Source organism: Lissotriton helveticus, chromosome 9 (assembly GCF_964261635.1).
Source record: "Lissotriton helveticus chromosome 9, aLisHel1.1, whole genome shotgun sequence".
Taxonomy (NCBI): domain Eukaryota; kingdom Metazoa; phylum Chordata; class Amphibia; order Caudata; family Salamandridae; genus Lissotriton; species Lissotriton helveticus.
Window position 1 is genome coordinate 1,058,313,429 of NC_136070.1, and position 18,250 is coordinate 1,058,331,678.

At 45.4% G+C, this 18,250-nt stretch overlaps 1 protein-coding gene across 3 annotated transcripts in view; it reads right to left on the bottom strand.

Moving 5' to 3' along the window:
* Positions 1 to 18,250, bottom strand: part of HRH1 (histamine receptor H1) — a 558,032-nt gene that overhangs the window by 12,480 nt on the left and 527,302 nt on the right. The window lies entirely within an intron of this gene.

Genomic DNA, 18,250 nt, shown 5'->3' on the forward strand with positions numbered 1-18,250 from the left:
CTCCTTAGAATACTACTCAGACTAGATACAGAAAGCTTTTGCTAGCAATGCATCTGCCTGCTGCTAAGGTGGTGTCATAGGGATCCATGTTGACTCCACGCCATCCCGGAAGTGACAAACCTGAGCTGCATATAAGCGCTACCCCGGCGTGCTGACATGCGTTCTTTTCATTCAGCACCCTCCCACTTGGATTCAGAGCTCTGCTCCCAATTTCATTGGTCTTCTGATGACTCCTAAAAGAGAAGTCTGGTGTGCTAGGCAAAGATGTCTTCTCCTAAGACTATAGTTTTCCCTCCTTCCATGACTGTAGAAAACAGGTATAGGGACACAGACCAACACAAGGTGTCTCTCTCGTATTTGCATTCAGAACATGAGACAAAGTCGAGCAACATGTTTGCACTTATGCACCCAAAGGTGCTCTAGGACGAGAAAAAAAACTGTGGATCACTGAACATCAGAAGACGACACAGGCCTTTTGTAAGTCTGACTCCTGCTTCACACCAAGGGAGTGGACTCGCTTCTACTCCCAATGTAGCTCCTGCAAGAATTAAACTTTACAGTAAAAGTCCTATGGAAAACTAACGAAACTGGTGCTCATATAAAGCGCTCTGATACCCGATTTCTCGGGTCTAGTTCGCGCTATATAAAACTCTTTAAAAAAAAATAAAAAATAAAAATAAAAAGAAGCTGAAATCAAAGTTTAAATACAAGCACAAGAAAGTGAAGTGAGAATTGTCCCCATCCCACCACTCTGTATCCAAATAGAATGCCCAAGGCTATCACAATGTCGGGGTCTTATAACACTAGCAAATAATAACCTGATACAGTCACTCAGAAAATAAATATGTAAATACAAATCATAAAAACATTATAGTCACCAACTTAAAATTCAAAAGTAACAAGCATTTACCAATAATAAATACCTATATACCACCAGCTCTGGTTAAAGACAACAGACTCAGAGATGTATTGTCTGAATCAACCAAAAATCACACCAAAGCCTCCACAATAATAATCACTGGCAACTTCAATACTAACCTAATTGCAGTAAAAGAAGATAACTCTCTCGATGATCACTGCAATATCCCAGTCTTATCGGGCATGGGGGTAGGTATTGTACTAGGGGGCATTTAGTCGATTTAGACCAATCTACTTCGGGTCCTGCCACTGCCTCAAAATCCTGCAATATGCTTAGTATAGGGGAAAGGTCTGCCGTAATATCGCGGTCATAAATGAGCACGCCATCCGTGTACATCGACACCACGTGCATGGAGTCAGCAATTGGGATGCCCCAGCTCTCCCCCTCATTATGAAGGTGGATCGCCAGAGTTCCATCGCCATGGCGAAGAGTATGCTAACTTGAAGGCTTTATTAAAAATGCTTTTTCTCTAATGCTGACCTTTCCCTGACTTAATACAATGGACTGCTTACAACTGGTGAAATGTTGCTTTATTTGTTCTGTACATGTGTACATCTCAACATTCCTAAATGTTTCTTCAGTGTTCACAGTGACCTATTCCTGTGTTAACAGGATTTCAGCTGTTGGTATAGGGGAATACTTTGTATTTCTTTTCACCAATATTAGGCCTATGTGTACTCTCAAATCCTTTGTTTCTCATGACCAGCATGGGAAAGCTTCTCACTGTTGCAAGTGTCCTAGGTGACGTGAATTTGAGCATATGAGTGTCTTTGTCTTTTGATGGTGGGGTTATACTACATCACTAAAATTTGCTAGAGACTTTACAAAAGAAGAAACTCTAAACGGTAGCCACACCATTCTGATTTCTCCTACTTTGACATAAACACCATTGATTTTTGCTTCTAGATCAATGCTATATTCTTTCCCCCTTGCAAGAGGTTGCTATGCGGAACTTTTTCTTACTTTTGTACTGCTTTGCTGGTGCTACAGTCGGTAACTGAGGACTGAAACCATTTTTTGCAGAACCATTTTCATTTTTTATATCCTTTATCTCTTTGTTCTATGCTAATGGGCTCACCCTTAATGGACTTTCCATTTGAAACCTTTTCCCTTATGTGTAGGATTTGAGCTGTTAGACAACCTATCCTTCTGCCCTAATGGTTGTGTGACTCTTTACTCTGTAAATTGATTCTGAGTGTAGTAATTATCATTTAATAGCGCTCCTAGATGCTAAAGCAAATCCTTTTTTCAAAACATCTCTTAGGACACCAAGAAGATTAAAATAATCTTATAAAATGTAATCAATCTGGATTTAGGATCTCATGTTCTACTATAGATAATATATTTGCCTCAACAAACTTGGCAAACAAACCCAAACAGGAACAAGCATTGGCATAGCCAATAGGTCTCGCTTTTGGGACCTTATGAGCATTTAGTTGTTCTTGGCACAGAGAAAATATACTACTGGATTTCAGTTAGTGTAATCAGATATCATAGTTTAATCACACAAGAATAAGAAAAAAAAATAAAGGGTAAAGATAGGAAAGACGAAACCTTGGTAAAGTAAAATAATGTCTCACAGGTGCTGGCACTGATGTGCACTTTTTAGGCAGATGTGAACATGTGAGCGGGCGAAAAGCTGTCAGTGCACGAGAGGCAATGTCGTAAGCAACGTAAGCAAAGTATGCAGTTATGCGGGGAAGCAAAATATGATTGACAGGTGAACAGTGCAATGGGTGAACAGGGATGATATAAAGCCCCCCTATGTACCTATACAAGTATTTATACCTAGATGCACATACATATCTAGGTTTTCAATTACACATTTACTCGCCAGCAAAAGCAGTCCCTAGGCAAAACCGAAAAATAAAACACAACCCTTGTGAGCAACACTCAACTCTCTGGTGAACTTCAATACAATAGAGTTCTATGTATCACAGGATGGACCCCTATTACAGACTAATGGGAAATCCGTGCATAGAAACAACTCGATTAAGTAAATGGTCTTCAAGTTTGAAAAGGATTTTAACTGAGCAGCTTTTCTGAAAAAGAACAACGTCGCCATACTTATTATTATTAAACAAGCATTGGCAAAGCGAATAGTTTTCGAAGACCTATTGGCTTTGTTAATTTTTTTAAGCTATTGCTCAGCAGAGTAAATAAAAACAAAGCACTATAATACTGCCAGTGTAGACAACATCATAGCACTTTTATTTTATTTATTTTGAGTCAAGTGGTGTGCGACATAAAAAAATGCAACACAGCTAAATAGCTCGTGCACAGCTATTTACACTTGTTAAGTTTTTAAAGATGTTGCAGGCTGCCGTGCAACAGGACTGAAAGGAAATTTAAAAAAAAAGATCTATAGCGCCGAGTTGACTGCTTCATAGCGCTTTCTTTCTAATTTTCTTTAAGGCATGTGGGAGAGAAGCTTGCGCTGCTGTGCCACATCTTTAAAACAAAGGCAAATTCCAGTTTAGGATGTCTCCGAAGAACCAGACCAGCAGTGATCTGTTCTTGGATAACTATTCAGGAAACAATTTAATCTTTGAACTTTGGTTCACAGGCCCAACGTCGCCTGGAAGTTTAAATATGCCAACAATCTTTAGCTCTGATATATTTGTGGTATGCGCTCTAGTCTATGCGCGTATACGCGATGACGCGGCACGCACTAGACTAGAGCGGATAGGCGCGCATGCGCAGTAAAGGAAAAAGGAAAGGCGCGAACGCTAGGAACGGCAGTTGGCGACCGGAGCTTGACATAGTTAGACGCTCGGCGCCCTTAGCTCTCAACCGATTGTAATGATTTAATAAACCTGAGTTACATACACTAACCTGTCTCTGCGTGTCCTGTGGGAGAACTACAAACATTACAGTGGCGACGAGGCTGGGATCCGGACACCACCAGGTGCAGTGGACGACAGCAAACACCCCCACAGCCACACTCACGAGTCAGCAAGGCAAATCACCTGCAAGGAAGAGCAAAGGGCGTGGCAGCAGCGCAGCAGCACGGCACGAAACCGAACACCAACCTTACAAGCCAGGTTAGTGTGGCCCAAGACTCCAGGAGCCCCCAGGCAGCAACCTGGCAACCAAGGGAGACTCCCCCAAGCCAGAGGAAGGGGGGGAGAGTGCACAGACTGCGCACAGTGCGAGGGATAATACCCCAGGGAGCCCAAGGGGCCAAGGCGACACGGCAGAGAGCGCAGGAGCGTCTGGTGAACCCACCCAACGAAGGGCCCAGGAAGGTGAACCTAGAGGTGAAGGCAAAATGGCGAATCAAGCGTCAGCCCTAATGGCACCAGTCCCGTTCCTACCCAGACCAGGTGAACCCCAACTAAAATGGGAAGACTGGAAAGATTATTTCCTCAATTACATTGAGGCTCTTGGAGATGAGAGTGAAGGTGAATACACGCCGGAAAGGAAAAAGAGACTGTTGCTCCACAACTTAGGCCCAGAGGGGGTGAGGGTGTTTAAGAACCTGGTGCCCAAGGAGAGGGGTGCAACGGAGACGGATGTTTTTGTGAATGCCCTGGACGACCTGGACAGCCATTACCGCCCAGCGGTCTGCGTCTCAATAGACCGCTATAACTTCCAACAGCGAAAACAAGAGGCGGGAGAGTCCATTGATGACTATGTGGCAGCCCTCCGTCGGCTAGCAATCACGTGTAGGTATGGGAATCTGCAGGATGAATACATCAAGGACCAAATTGTAATGCACACCACCAGCAGAGCAGTTCAAGACAAGCTATGGGCGATGAATGAGACAACCCTGAAAGAAGTTGTGGCGATGGTCAAAAAGGCGGAAATGTCGAAGAGAGGCGCAGACGCGGCGAAAAGGGAAAGTGGGCCGAGACAGATGATCAACAAGATTGATGAGGCACCACAATCCAACAAACCCAAAAGCAATTACGGAGAACCGAGGAAGGATATAAGAGGGTCTGGGAAACAGATGGCTCGTTCCGGCCCGGGGACAAAATTCGCGTGCTACAGATGCGGCAGTGCAGCGCACGCGGCCCAGGACAGGCGTTGTCCCGCGTTCCGCGCCAGGTGCTCGTTCTGTGGGTTGACCGGTCACTTCGAAAAGGTCTGCCGGAAGAAAGGGACGAAGTCCACTGTTAAGTGCATCGATGCGGCCACGGCCAACGTAAGTGAGGAAGACGATTTGGATGAGGATGATCTGGTTCTGTGCATTGAGGATCAAGTGCTGGACGTGTCCGGGAAGCGAAGAGATAAGCCCCGCACCGACATGCTTATCGGGGGCGTCAAAGTACATGTGGCCGTGGATTCAGGGTCCCCCTGGACCATCGTACAAAGGTCGATATGGGAAGAGGACTTCGCGCCAGTCATAGGACCTGACCTAATGCCGCCGGACATCAGACCCATCTCGTATACCGAGAATGCCATCCCCCTGGTTGGGTGCAGGGACCTGGAGTTCGAATTCAGAGGACGGTCAGCCACGTGCACCCTGTATGTAGCGGAAAAAGGCCCGTCGGTACTGGGATGGAGAGACGCAGGTGATCTCGGCATCATACTCAATCCTGGGGGGAAAGAACAGATTTTGCTAACAGACGAATGGCCCCTCTCGAAGGAGGAAGACTGGAAGGCAGCATACCCCAAGGTCTTTGAGGGCACGGTTGGCAAACTGGACAAATTCGTGCATAAAATGGTCCTCAAGGAGGGAGCAGTACCAGTGGTGCATAAGGTCCGGAACATACCGATGTCCACGAGTGAGGCGGTGCGCCAGGAACTACTGAAGCTAGAAGAGCAAGACATCATCGAGCCAGTGGACAGTGCGGAATGGCTATCGCCCTTGGTAGTGGTCAAGAAGCCCAATGGCAAGGTCAGACTCTGCGTGGACCTAAGGGAGCTCAACAAAAACCTCATAGTGGAGAGGTTCCCGCTCCCTAGAATAGAGGAGATGCTGCCAAGGACAAAAGGCATCACCCACTTCTCCACCATAGACCTGACGTCTGCGTATTACCAGATAGAACTGCATCCGTCGAGTAGGAAGTACACAGCCTTCATAACGCCCTTTGGATGCTACCAATTCAGGAGAATGCCGTTCGGCCTAGCATCCGCTGCGGCCGTGTTCCAGAAGCTGATGCACAGGTTGTTTAAGGACATCTCGGGAGTGCAATATTTCCAAGACGACATCCTAGTGATGGGCTCCGACAAAGGTGAGCACGATAAGAAACTACATCGAGTGCTGGGAGTGCTGCAAGGCAAAGGATTGACGGCAGAATGGAGTAAGTGTAGAATAGGGTCCCGCTCTGTGACCTACCTGGGGCACGAGATAGGAACGCATGGCATCTCGCCGAAAGAGCAAAATGTGAAGGCAATAAGGGACGCCAAGGCCCCAACTACCAAAGAGGAAGTGCGGTCATTCCTCGGAATGGCCGAGTATTACAGCCGGTTTGTCAGACATTTTGCCACAAGAACGTACAGGATGAGACAACTAATCAGAAACAATGCAAAATTCGAATGGGATGCAGAAGCCCAATCCGAATTCGAGTCCATTAAAGACTGTATCAGCCATGCCATCCCATTGCAAGGGTATGTCCCCACCGGCAAGACGGTTGTGACAACAGACGCAAGCGACAAGGGCTTGGGGGCTGTCTTGGCGCAGGAAAGGGAAGATGGAGCCAAGGAAACGATCAGTTTTGCATCCCGGGCGCTGTCCCCGACGGAACAAAGGTACAGCGTAATTGAAAAGGAGATGCTGGCGGTCACGTGGGCGTTGAGCAAGTTTCGTCAGTTCATATGGGGCACGAGATTCAGACTTCAAACGGATCACAAGCCACTCATCAAAGTGTTGACATCATCGGGCCATGACACCGCCACCCCGAGAATAGCGAAAATGACCTTGAAGTTGCTAGACTATACATATGATGTAGAATATCTTCCAGGAACGCAGAACAAGGTAGCTGATTACCTCAGCCGGGCAGCGGCAATGGAGGAGGCGCCGGGTGAGACCCCGGACACAGAGGAGATGGTTGCCAGCATGGAGGATCACGAAATGTCGATCAGTGCACAGGAATGGCAGGCGGCTTACGAGCTCGATGAGGAAAAGATGGAAGTAAGGAAACACCTTACCGTGGGGTGGCCGGACAAGAAGAAGCTCACGGAGGGTGTGCGACGATTCTATGAAATAAGAGAAGAATTGTCCCTGAGTGACTCGGGGATATTCTTGTACAGAGGAGAGAAAGTGGTGCCCCCAGTGACACTGATACCCAGGCTGCTGAAATTGCTCCATGAGGGGCATTTGGGCATTGTGAAAACCAAGGCGTTGGTCAAGCAGATGTATTGGTGGCCAGGAATGGATACCCACATTGAGAGGCAAGTGCGGGAGTGCGGGCAGTGCCAAGGAGCGGATAAGGTGCTCCGCCCACTCAGACCAGCTCTGGGGAAGTTCGACACCCCGCAAGGCCCCTGGGAAGAGGTGGCCATAGACATTCTGGGGCCTGTGCTGGACAGCAGAGGTGTGAATAAGTACATCTGTGTGATAATTGACAAGTATTCCAAATGGCCGGAAGTGGACATACAAGAGTCGATGGACACGGAGACGATCCTTAAGTTCCTAACCTCGGTGTTCCTCAGAGAGGGAATACCCAAATCCATTCTCAGTGACAATGGACCGCAATTTGTATCGGACAAGTGGAGGAGATACATGAAGAGGAATGGGATCGAGGTGAAACACACGGCTGTGTACCATCCAGCTTGCAACGGCCAGGTCGAAAGGTTTAACAGGGTGCTCATGGGCTCCATTCAGGCAGCCATATCGCAAGGAAAAGACTGGGAGGTGGAAGTAATGAACATGCTATGGGCCTACCGGATAACGCCCTCGGTGGTGGGGTATAGTCCGTTCCAAGTGCTAAGGGGACGATATCCCTTCACCCGGGACAATGTAGCATGGAGGGAGAAGACCATCACCAGCAAGTGGTCCCCAGCGGTGGTGCAACACAATCTGGAGAAGGCCCAGAAGATCTATGCAGCCCACTATGACAAGCGACGCAGCACGAAGGAAACGGCGTTGGAAGAAGGGGAGTGGGTTAGGATCAAACTCCCCACTCTGCAAAAGAAAGGCGAAAGTAAATTCAGCCAGCCGCTACAAGTCAAGGAGGTGCGCGGTAGGGCGGCTCTCCTCAGTGACGGAAAGGTCTGGTCGCAAGACCGCATGGCCAGAGTCAACAAAATATTAGTCTGGCCCAAGGCTGAGGAGGGAGAGAGTTGCATGAATCACCAGGAGGCCAGAGCCCTCTCGGAGCACGGCACAGACAACCACGAAGAAGGTGCAGGTGATGACAGTGAAGCGGAGGTCCGGGGAGCCAGGACCTCCGACGGCGGTGATGTACAGGCGAATGCAGAGCAGAGAGCAGATGCGAGAGAAGCTGGGGTGTCCCGAGGAGAGACAGAAGAGGGAGAGAACATGCCGGTAAGACACACCCGCAGCGGAAGGGCAGTTATCGTGCCCTCTCGTTATAGAGACTTTGAGATGGAAGGACACTAGTTTGTTGCTGCCCCCCATGGTGCCCCACTAAGACACTTTCACAGTTGGAGGACACTCAACCTGTTGGGGGGGAACGTCATAACCTTGTTTCCATTAAAGGGGGGAGATATGTGGTATGCGCTCTAGTCTATGCGCGTATACGCGATGACGCGGCACGCACTAGACTAGAGCGGATAGGCGCGCATGCGCAGTAAAGGAAAAAGGAAAGGCGCGAACGCTAGGAACGGCAGTTGGCGACCGGAGCTTGACATAGTTAGACGCTCGGTGCCCTTAGCTCTCAACCGATTGTAATGATTTAATAAACCTGAGTTACATACACTAACCTGTCTCTGCGTGTCCTGTGGGAGAACTACAAACATTACAATATTTCATAATGGCAAGAAGCTAGAGCAGCCTCGTGTGGTACAGTGAAGTTAACCTTGGGGCAGTAATTGTAAAGTACAGGTTCAAGTCATAATCTGTGGAAAAGAATCTAAATTTTACGTCTGAGTTTATAACAGAGGTGGGATGAAATGATCTCCTAGTCTTTAAGGCAGTAATTATAAATTAATGAAAATAAAATCATCTGAGGGCGATTAAAAACTTTCAACAATAGAAAGCACGTACAATTTGTTGATCGCTCATTTGGTCCCTTAAGACTCAAGAGATCATGCGAGTCTTATTAGACATCTGAGGTTGCATATAAAACAAGCCCCAAGCTCTGAAGGACAGCCTAATGCACGCTGGGAAATGTAGTGTGTTTGTTTCCAATGAGTCAATGAGAGAGCAGCAACAATCACGCTGTTGTTTATTTTGCATTTTAAAAGGCTTTTCTCAACTAAACACAATTAATTACATGTAAAGTGGCTAAACCTAAAGCCCTGCTAATGTTGGTGTTTTTTAAATGATGGCGTCGGCTCAACATCCTGTGATTTTGGGCACATCACATTTCCCTGTGCCTACAAAAAAAGAATGTGTCCTTGTGTAATGCAACTAGTGCTCATGTAAAGCGCTTCAGTACTACTGGGCCGTGTTCAAACTATATAAAGGTACGATAAAAAATATAATAAAAAAATGTGGTAGCTACGGTAAAAAAGAAAAAAAAAATAGCACATGTGCAGCCATAGAAGTATATTAGACGTAATTCCTTCTGCAGGAGCTCTTTCAAACTTTCACAGGACTTGAACACTGTTCATGGATAAAAAAGCACAACCACAGTAATAATATACAATTAGCTCCTGTGCAGAACGGGAGTTAGCCGGACCTGTGCAGACGCAGTGATAATACATATGACACATCACCTTCCACCATCAATGAGCATGACTTAACTGGCCTTGCGATGCTGAAGCAAAACACACAATTACAAACCAAATTAAATGTTTTCTGTGATGGACATGTCGCAATATACTCTAGACAGTTCTACCAGGCCATACCAATGGCAGAACGCGTGCTATATAATTTCTATCACTTAACTTCTGATGCAGGTCACATTGCTTTATCAATCTGTGTCTGTACAAACCAGATGTCGGAAGTATATGGTGCTGTACAGGTGCACAACGCCATTGGACTCAAAGGCTTCCGCACCCTCCCCTCCTGTATGTGTCAGCCCGGGCTGAGGCAGCTTCCCGGGCACACCCACAGCCGCACCCCAGTACTTCACAGGTCTTTAAACGACCATGTACTTTTTTAACGAGGCTTTATTGTCCTTTTACTCCTTCTTAGAGCCCCTGCATCCCCACTCTGCATTTTGCTGGAAGAATTAGCACCCACCCCGCCTGAAATTTCACACTCGTTGCGCCTCTGCCGGCGGAGGGAACCAAGAGGCGAACCAGTAGGTGACCCGCGGCCGAAATGGCCAGGACCAGACGCTGGACGTGGGGACTCCTGAGGGGGTCCCAGGCATGGGGAAGCATCGGATTGGGGCACCAATGAGAGCCAAGGCAAATCATCTTTAACTTTCTCGGAAGTCCAGCCAGAACCAGCGAAGACGTTTTCTTCCACGCCGCCATGTCACGGAGTTGACAAACGCTCGAATATCCATTGTCTGATGTACACCGAGCCTGGCCCCACATTCTGCTCAACTCTGACTAGTTGGGAGCGGGGCCATACCTTCATCTATTAGTAGACTCCCTACATCTGAGGATTCAACGCTACCAAGGAGGAGGAGCGGCTGGCGTGTAATCTCTTTGCAAGCATTCACACTCTCATTGATTTATGCACCACCGCCCATTTGGCTAAAAGGGTTATAGTGCCCCTACCCGTCCTGCTCTGTTGCCCCTGTTGCTGCAGCCTCAGGACACCGAATTCTCTAAGCAGTCATGTATGCTGGGGCTATTGTACTTTTCAGGCCGTCCAAACCCCTTTGAAAAGCGGTGCGCAGCTTTATTTTTGGAACCAATTCTTTGTGTGCTTTTTTTCAGCCTACCTGCAAGATGTGACTCAACCTTTAGGGCGGCCGACTTTGAGGCTAGGCACCCAGGTTCGAATCTGGCAGGATATCTGTCTTTAATGCAACTGGTGATGATGTAAACCGCTGTGGTATCTTTCGGTCTAATTCCTACTATGTTAAACTGCAAAAATAAATATGTACGGCCTCATTAGCATATTTCTTCGCTCTCTCCATTGACAAACACACTACTAGTCACAGCCTAACTTACAACAAGAAAAAAGCACTCGCACGGCAGCAGGGGGGAGGGATTCACTCGCGGGAGCGATAATTGCGGCCAGATGGGCCGCGTACTCCCACAAGTGAATATCCTCACGTGCACCCGTTGCCATTGAAGGCACTGGCAACGCGTGCACGTGCTTGGCTGAAAAGCCTAAGCGCTCGGAAAAGGTTGTTTTCCTTTGCAGCGCATGCGCTGCGAAGGCTCGACCTAAAAAGGGGAACGTATTCATGTGTTTTATAGACTTTTTCACCACGTTTGACCGAGTTAACAGAAGTAGACTGTGGCAAAAATTTAACAAAGAATAACACTTTGGAACATGGGTTCAGGTGAAGCTGTCCGAAGGCAACAAGGTAATTCCTAAAATACCAACTAGGAATTGCTTTAAACAAGGCAGTGTTCTAGTCCCATATTACTCTCCCTATACTTTGCTTATCTTGTACACACCTAGAATCAAGGTGATGCTGATGCGCCGAAGCTTTGGAGCCCCTTGATTTTGTACTTAGTATATGCAGACAACCGTATTATCCTCTCATAATCATGCAGCATCGGGTCCCGGAAAAGCTCCACTCTTGTCCCCACACAGCTGCAGAAAGCTGAAAATTTTTTTTTGTAATAAAATGATTTTATTACAATTGTATTTTTCCGGCTTTCTGCCGAACAGAGAGGGCAGGGCAGGCCAGTGTGCCATTGACAGCAATGACGAGCTGCCCTTTCACTGTGAATTGCGCATGTTGGTTTGGCCGGCTACATTATTATGGCCAAACAGACATGCACAATTCAACCTCTTCAGCCCGGCTGTCATAGACAGCTGAGTTGGGGAGCAGGCACAGGCCTTCAGTGCTCTTCGGAGTGCTGAAGCAGCCTGCTCCAGAAAATCCAGACACTTCTCTCACGCAGCATGAGAGCAGTGTCTGGATTGGATAAGGAGCAGTGAAACCTCGCGCTGGAGGAGTCTGGAGCCGGCTGGAGAGCACAGAGGATGTGCTGCAGGCTAAGAAGGTAAGTGAAAGGTTTTTTTTCCATTTTGAAATGTAAATGTTTATATGTAGGTTTAATTTTATTTATTTCGACTCACCATTTTTGTGGGTCACCAACCGCCACTGCAAACACGACTTGGCTTTCAAGGACCCTTAACTCGCTTACAGACATTTATTGATCAGAATCACCTGAAGTTAAACTTCACCAAAACTAAAATAATGACAATAAGAGGCTGCAGCAACAACATTAACGGACCCGTAGATAGAACAAAAATACTACAGACAATCAGTAACACTTACCTTGGAGTGTAAAACTGACACAACATTCACCAAGATCCAGCACATCAATCAAGCCACAAATAAAACGATGGAAGCAGTCAACTCTATCAAGCGATATTCAAGGTAATTTGGAGGTGGGGCAATTGGTTCTACCATCATGGCCTTAATGACCACAAAATACCCCAATACTTTTATATGGTGGTGTGACTTTTCATCAATAAATAATAACCAAACTGGAGAAGCAACATAAAAAAATATATGGTCAGCAATCAAATTAAGCTTTACTACTCCTCATAAGACTTGAATTTGGAATAAACTCATTAACAGCTTTCAAGGATCAAAGCTAAGTAAAGTACATTTGCAACTGCTTGAACTTGGTGGAAGAAACACCAAACAAACTTGTTTAAAGTTTAAGTGATACACACTTCAAGATCTTCAGTATTTCCAAAGAATCTAGATATAACTTCACATCTAACCAAGTTTCAACTACCTTCACTGCTACCTAGTGCTAATTAAGCAGTTAGACAAGATCAATTTGAGGAGAATATGGCCCAGCTAAAACTATACAAAAAACTCTCACTGTCTTATCAAGACCTTTGCAATGAAACGCCAGCACTCTGCTCTTGAATAACAAACAAAAATCTACTTCCTTAGATTCAGACTTCTCTACATACCACTTTTTCAATTTGAAGGTGCATGGTGTGGAAGAGAACCCAACAAAAAACTAAACAGATCATGTGCTTTAATGTAAGAAACTAATGATCACATCGTTTTTTCTGGCCCAACCTAATACATTTAAGGAATACACATATTTCAGTCTCTAGATGTTAGAACCATTCATGGTCAATCTAGTTTCCAAGGCAACAATACTGAACACATTGGTTCAAGGAGTATATGGTTTTTTACTTGGGTACAGCAGACTAACATATTTGTATTATCAGTAGCAGCATATCCTGATATGTTTGAGAACCATCTTATTATCTCTTCTGTATATGAAGTAGATATTTTTGTTGTAAATGGCTTTAAGTAAATTATGCAATAACTTACTTACCGTTTTTTATCTATATTAATGTTATGAATCTGTGATTAGAAATAGCTTTCAGAAGAACTAGTTACTTACCTTAGGTAACTTTGTTTTTCTCTTCTGACCACTGTTTTCTGCCCTGCCACACCCCCGTTCTGTGGAGTGGCCTCTTCATACTATCTAAAAAGACCGGCAATCTACACACCGGTTCTACCACTCAATCATGCTTTGTGTCTGTGGGCATGGAAAGAAACAAGCAAGAAACTGACGGCAGCGCGCTGGGGTGCTGCTTATATGCAGCTCTGTCACTTTTTGGGTGGGATGGAGTCAACGTAGGCCCATATCCAGTCTGGCCCTATGGGAGTATTCTAAGGTGAGGAGTATGCATTTAGGTAGAGGGTCTGCCAGAAAGAGCATTACCAAAGGTAAGTATCTTGTTCTTCCAGTGTGCCTGGTAGCTTTTGCTTAAGTAGGAACTCATTAAGCGTACTATTTTATGTAACAAGCTTCAAGCACTTAGCTATTCCCTATGGAGTCTGACTTATTCAGCTAGATGCAAAATGTAGTTACAACCAAGACATAGTGTTGTGCAGGATTTTATATTGTGCACATTATTTAGTCTTCAGTAGACAGTTTTCTGTGACATCTTGTGCAGGGCACTGGGCAACAGCCAACACATGTTTCACACATTGCAATATGTAGTTGAGAAGGTTTTATACGTATATAAAATGTTTTGAATCAACATGACATTAAACGTATGCCTAGTCACGCTAATGCTATTTGTAGAGAGAAATTATAATTCTTTACGTTTAGATTTTATTACAGCTAATGTTGGCCTAAATTTCAAAATGAGTTAACATTGCTTTCCATCTTTGATTTGTGAAGTAAGTATTTTATTTCTAGTGAAGCTGAAGTTCAAATGCTGCTGGAAACGCTGTTCTTTGTCACTCTTTCCCATGTGAAGAAACGTTTCCTTTTCTTTATAATTATCATGGAATGTTGTTTTAATAAATAGCACATTCAAGATACACCTGCAGTGTGCAGGCTAGTCCATGTGGCTTATCTTGTTACAGATAGAGTACGTTTGGAGGACTAAGAGAGAAGTTTGTATAGTGGGAAACCTTAAGAACCTATCGGGTATGTAATTGTATAATTTCCCTTTAACCTGATTGGACAGTCTTTTTGACAACTGCATGTAGTTCAGTAAGATTTGAGAGGGTTGTGTATCTTTAAAGAAGAACAGAAAATACGTTTTCAGCGTGCTGTCTCAGAGAGAGGAATTACTTTTCCTCTGTCCTTCCCTTTGAGGCTACCCCATGCTGGTTCATTCTCTACTTCATGAGATTTCATTTAATTTGATTATATATTAATTGAAGCATATTCATTCTGATCATAAATTGCTGCTAACCTGATGTTGCCTTCTGTTAACCATCACCATTTCATAAACCTTCATCGTTTGATGCTAAAGAATTCTCTGTCCTTTTTGTGGAGCCTAATGTGCTTCACGTATTATTGAATGTATTTAGTTTATTAGGCTCAGATGTGGATTAGGTTAGGGGATCAGCATCTCTCCGGGTCCATCCAGAGAAACGCTTTATGGTTCTTGATTTTGCAAAAAAAAGGTTCAAATAGTGCTGGGACTTTTATCAAGGCAAATGTAGGTTGATTTTGAGGTCCCTCTATGGTTCTGTGTGGGAAGAGAAAGGTCCTCTGTGTTTTGCAGGAGGAGGGGGTCTCAGAGCAGTAACTGTTTCCCTTGGTTGGATTTCGTCTGCGGTCATGAAGCCTTGAGAAACTACCAGGCCTAAAGCCCCAAAGGGTGAAATAAATGTTGCATGATTTCCAGTGCCATGCACAAATGTGTAACAGAAAGCTGTATTCTGAAGACTTCATAATCTGTAGAATATAAACTGAAAAACTAGATTTCTCCTTCGGAACTAAATTTTGCGACTTGCTGAATATTTGAGACTCACTAACGTATTTCTAAGTTGGTGTAAGTGTTGTACCTCCGTACATAAATACTGTGCGCTAGCCGTAGAGTGGCATGCACCATGCACTCTGTCTGCTACTTTAACTAGCAAGGACAGGCCCCTACAGCCTTGAATGTGAATAGAAAGTTTAAGCTTGCCAGCACTCAGTTGTAAGTGCCTCACAACTGTGATTAGGGAGATGTGATTAAAGGGTTGAGATCGGGAGTAATCTATGCGAAAATCTATTTATTTAGCGTGACAGCACTAATTAACAAAGGCAACACGCTGCTTTGCATTTATATGAGACCATGGGGACTCATCCATCATACACAAGCACCGCAAAGCAACATTTCGCAATATATGCTGTAATTACAAGGAGGGCCCTGCATGTTTCAGGTCTTTGATTGAACGGATCGATTTATAATACACCTTTGGCGATCAGCATTTGGAGGGTCCATTGATTTCCCACATGTATTTATTTACCTTTGTTAAGTTAACTAGTTCAGTCTACCTCATGTAAATGGAAAGAAAGTTCATAATCATATTTGCATAATATTTCAGAACCTGGAGTCAGGACCTGGTTAGGTTTTACAACAGTGACTGTTTGATAGTTCTATGTTGAGAGCCTCTTAAACCTACTGCCACTCGGTAAGTGTCCTCTGTGTGTGTGCAAATTGTGCATCCAATAATATGCATTATTTCACAATATAGTACTTGTGCTCACTGATGCACAGGGAGGCTGTGATGATTCTCCAACCCGGCTGTGGAAAACAGCTGGGTTGGAAAAACCTAAGCGTGCATGTCAGTTTGGTCCACTTGAGACGGGTGGCCAAATTCACATGCACACTTAAAGTTCACCTCCCATGCCCCGCCCCTCCCGGCACACGCTGGCTCAGCCAGCAGCTGAAAAATAAAACAATAGAAAAATATATTTTTTAATTTGTCAGCTGCTAGCTCTGAGCCAATGAGGTGTTGCTCCTCCACCATTGCGTAGGAGCTGCTGCTGCCTCTAAGAAGAGAGATGCAAAGTAAAACATGTAAGAAAAATCAAAAGGGGGAGTGAAGAGGTGGTGCTGGGTGGCACCAAGGTGGGCACGTCCTCCTCTTTGCTGAAGTACCGTTAATCAGTAGGGTCCACCTCGCGTAGAGTGAGTGTATACCCTGATGTTAATGGAATACACACTAATTATTAAAATACCCCTCACACACCAAAAGGGCCCTTGGTGTCATGCTTCATCATCGGGGTCTTCCCGTCCCGCTGCGGGACGGGGCAGTGCTGCGACAAGCGACTACGCTGGAGCACCTTTAGATGGGGGTGCTATGTGAGTGGAGTGAGTGTCAGTGAGGTCAGGAGTGATACATAAAGTGATGTTAAAAAATACCTGGCCTGGTGGTAAGAAAAATTATTTAATAGGCACCGGCTGGTATTGTTAAAAACGTGTGATGTGGAGAAGTTAAGCTGGTTAATGGGCTTACTCTCCTGTGTGGGTCAACATGTTTTGGGGCGTGGAGCCCCTTCGTCAGGACCGGGAGAAGATCCCCCTGTCACTCACAAGTGTTACACCACAATACATTTTTTTTAAGTAAGGCGTATGTACATATAAGTGTAAAGAAAATGTCTTATCAATGTGTGTAGCTATATATTTTATATTTACACAGTTCCTACTACTAACAGATTTGCTGATGTAGTATGCTTTTTAGAGTGAGGAATCAATGCCCCATGAGCCAGCACTAGACAGAAGGGTATTTAGAGGGTCCACTCAACCCCCAGCACGGCGGTGCTTCCTCCTTCGTCCGCGGCTCCCGTGTTACATACACCCAACTTAATTTTTTTTTATTGTGGTGTAACACTAGTGAGTGACAGGGGGATCTTCTCCCGGTCCTGACGAAGGGGCTCCACGCCCCGAAACATGTTGACCCACACAGGAGAGTAAGCCCATTAACCAGCTTAACTTCTCCGCATCACACGTTTTTAACAATACCAGCCGGTGCCTATTAAATAATTTTTCTTACCACCAGGCCAGGTATTTTTTAACATCACTTTATGTATCACTCCTGACCTCACTGACACTCACTCCACTCACATAGCACCCCCATCTAAAGGTGCTCCAGCGTAGTCGCTTGTCGCAGCACTGCCCCGTCCCGCAGCGGGACGGGAAGACCCCGATGATGAAGCATGACACCAAGGGCCCTTTTGGTGTGTGAGGGGTATTTTAAGAATTAGTGTGTATTCCATTAACATCAGGGTATACACTCACTCTACGCGAGGTGGACCCTGCAAAGTAAAACATGTTCAGAGAGTCTTGCAAATTGCACATTAATCTATGCCCTCTTTGTGACTCTGAAAATGAAGAACCAGTTTTCATGTGCTGCTATCTTGCGGCACATCACCCCCTTCCCCAGTGGATCCCTAAACCTGCCTGGGGTATTCCAAGCTCAAATTCTCCAGGATGTATTGGTTAACTATCCTCTTCTGCTCTTGGATGTTCCTCAGATTATCATGTGCCTAGGTACACCGCCTTCCAATCTCTCTATCTCTTTTCTATACACATATTCTTATCTCTGCCTCTCTCTTCTACTCTCTCTCCCCATCCACCGTTTCTGTTCTCTCTCTTCTCTATCACTTATAATCCCCTGTTGTGCTTCTTTCAATTAACCTTAGGGAGCTGTCAAAAGTAATGGCCCTGGGCCTTCAAAAACCGGCCTCCAATGGCTCAAGTCACCAAGGGAAATGCCACATGAGAAAAATGGCCAGACCACCCCTCCTTTTTAGGTCTCGGCTATAACGTGCTGAAAGCGCGTTCTCGCCAGAGAACTATTGTCGGCGTCTCAGCAGTCTGAGACGCCGAAGTGAGACAAGACCTGGCCGCGCGCAGCGTTTTTCCATAGGATAACGTTGTGCGTGCGGCCAGGTCTTGTCTCC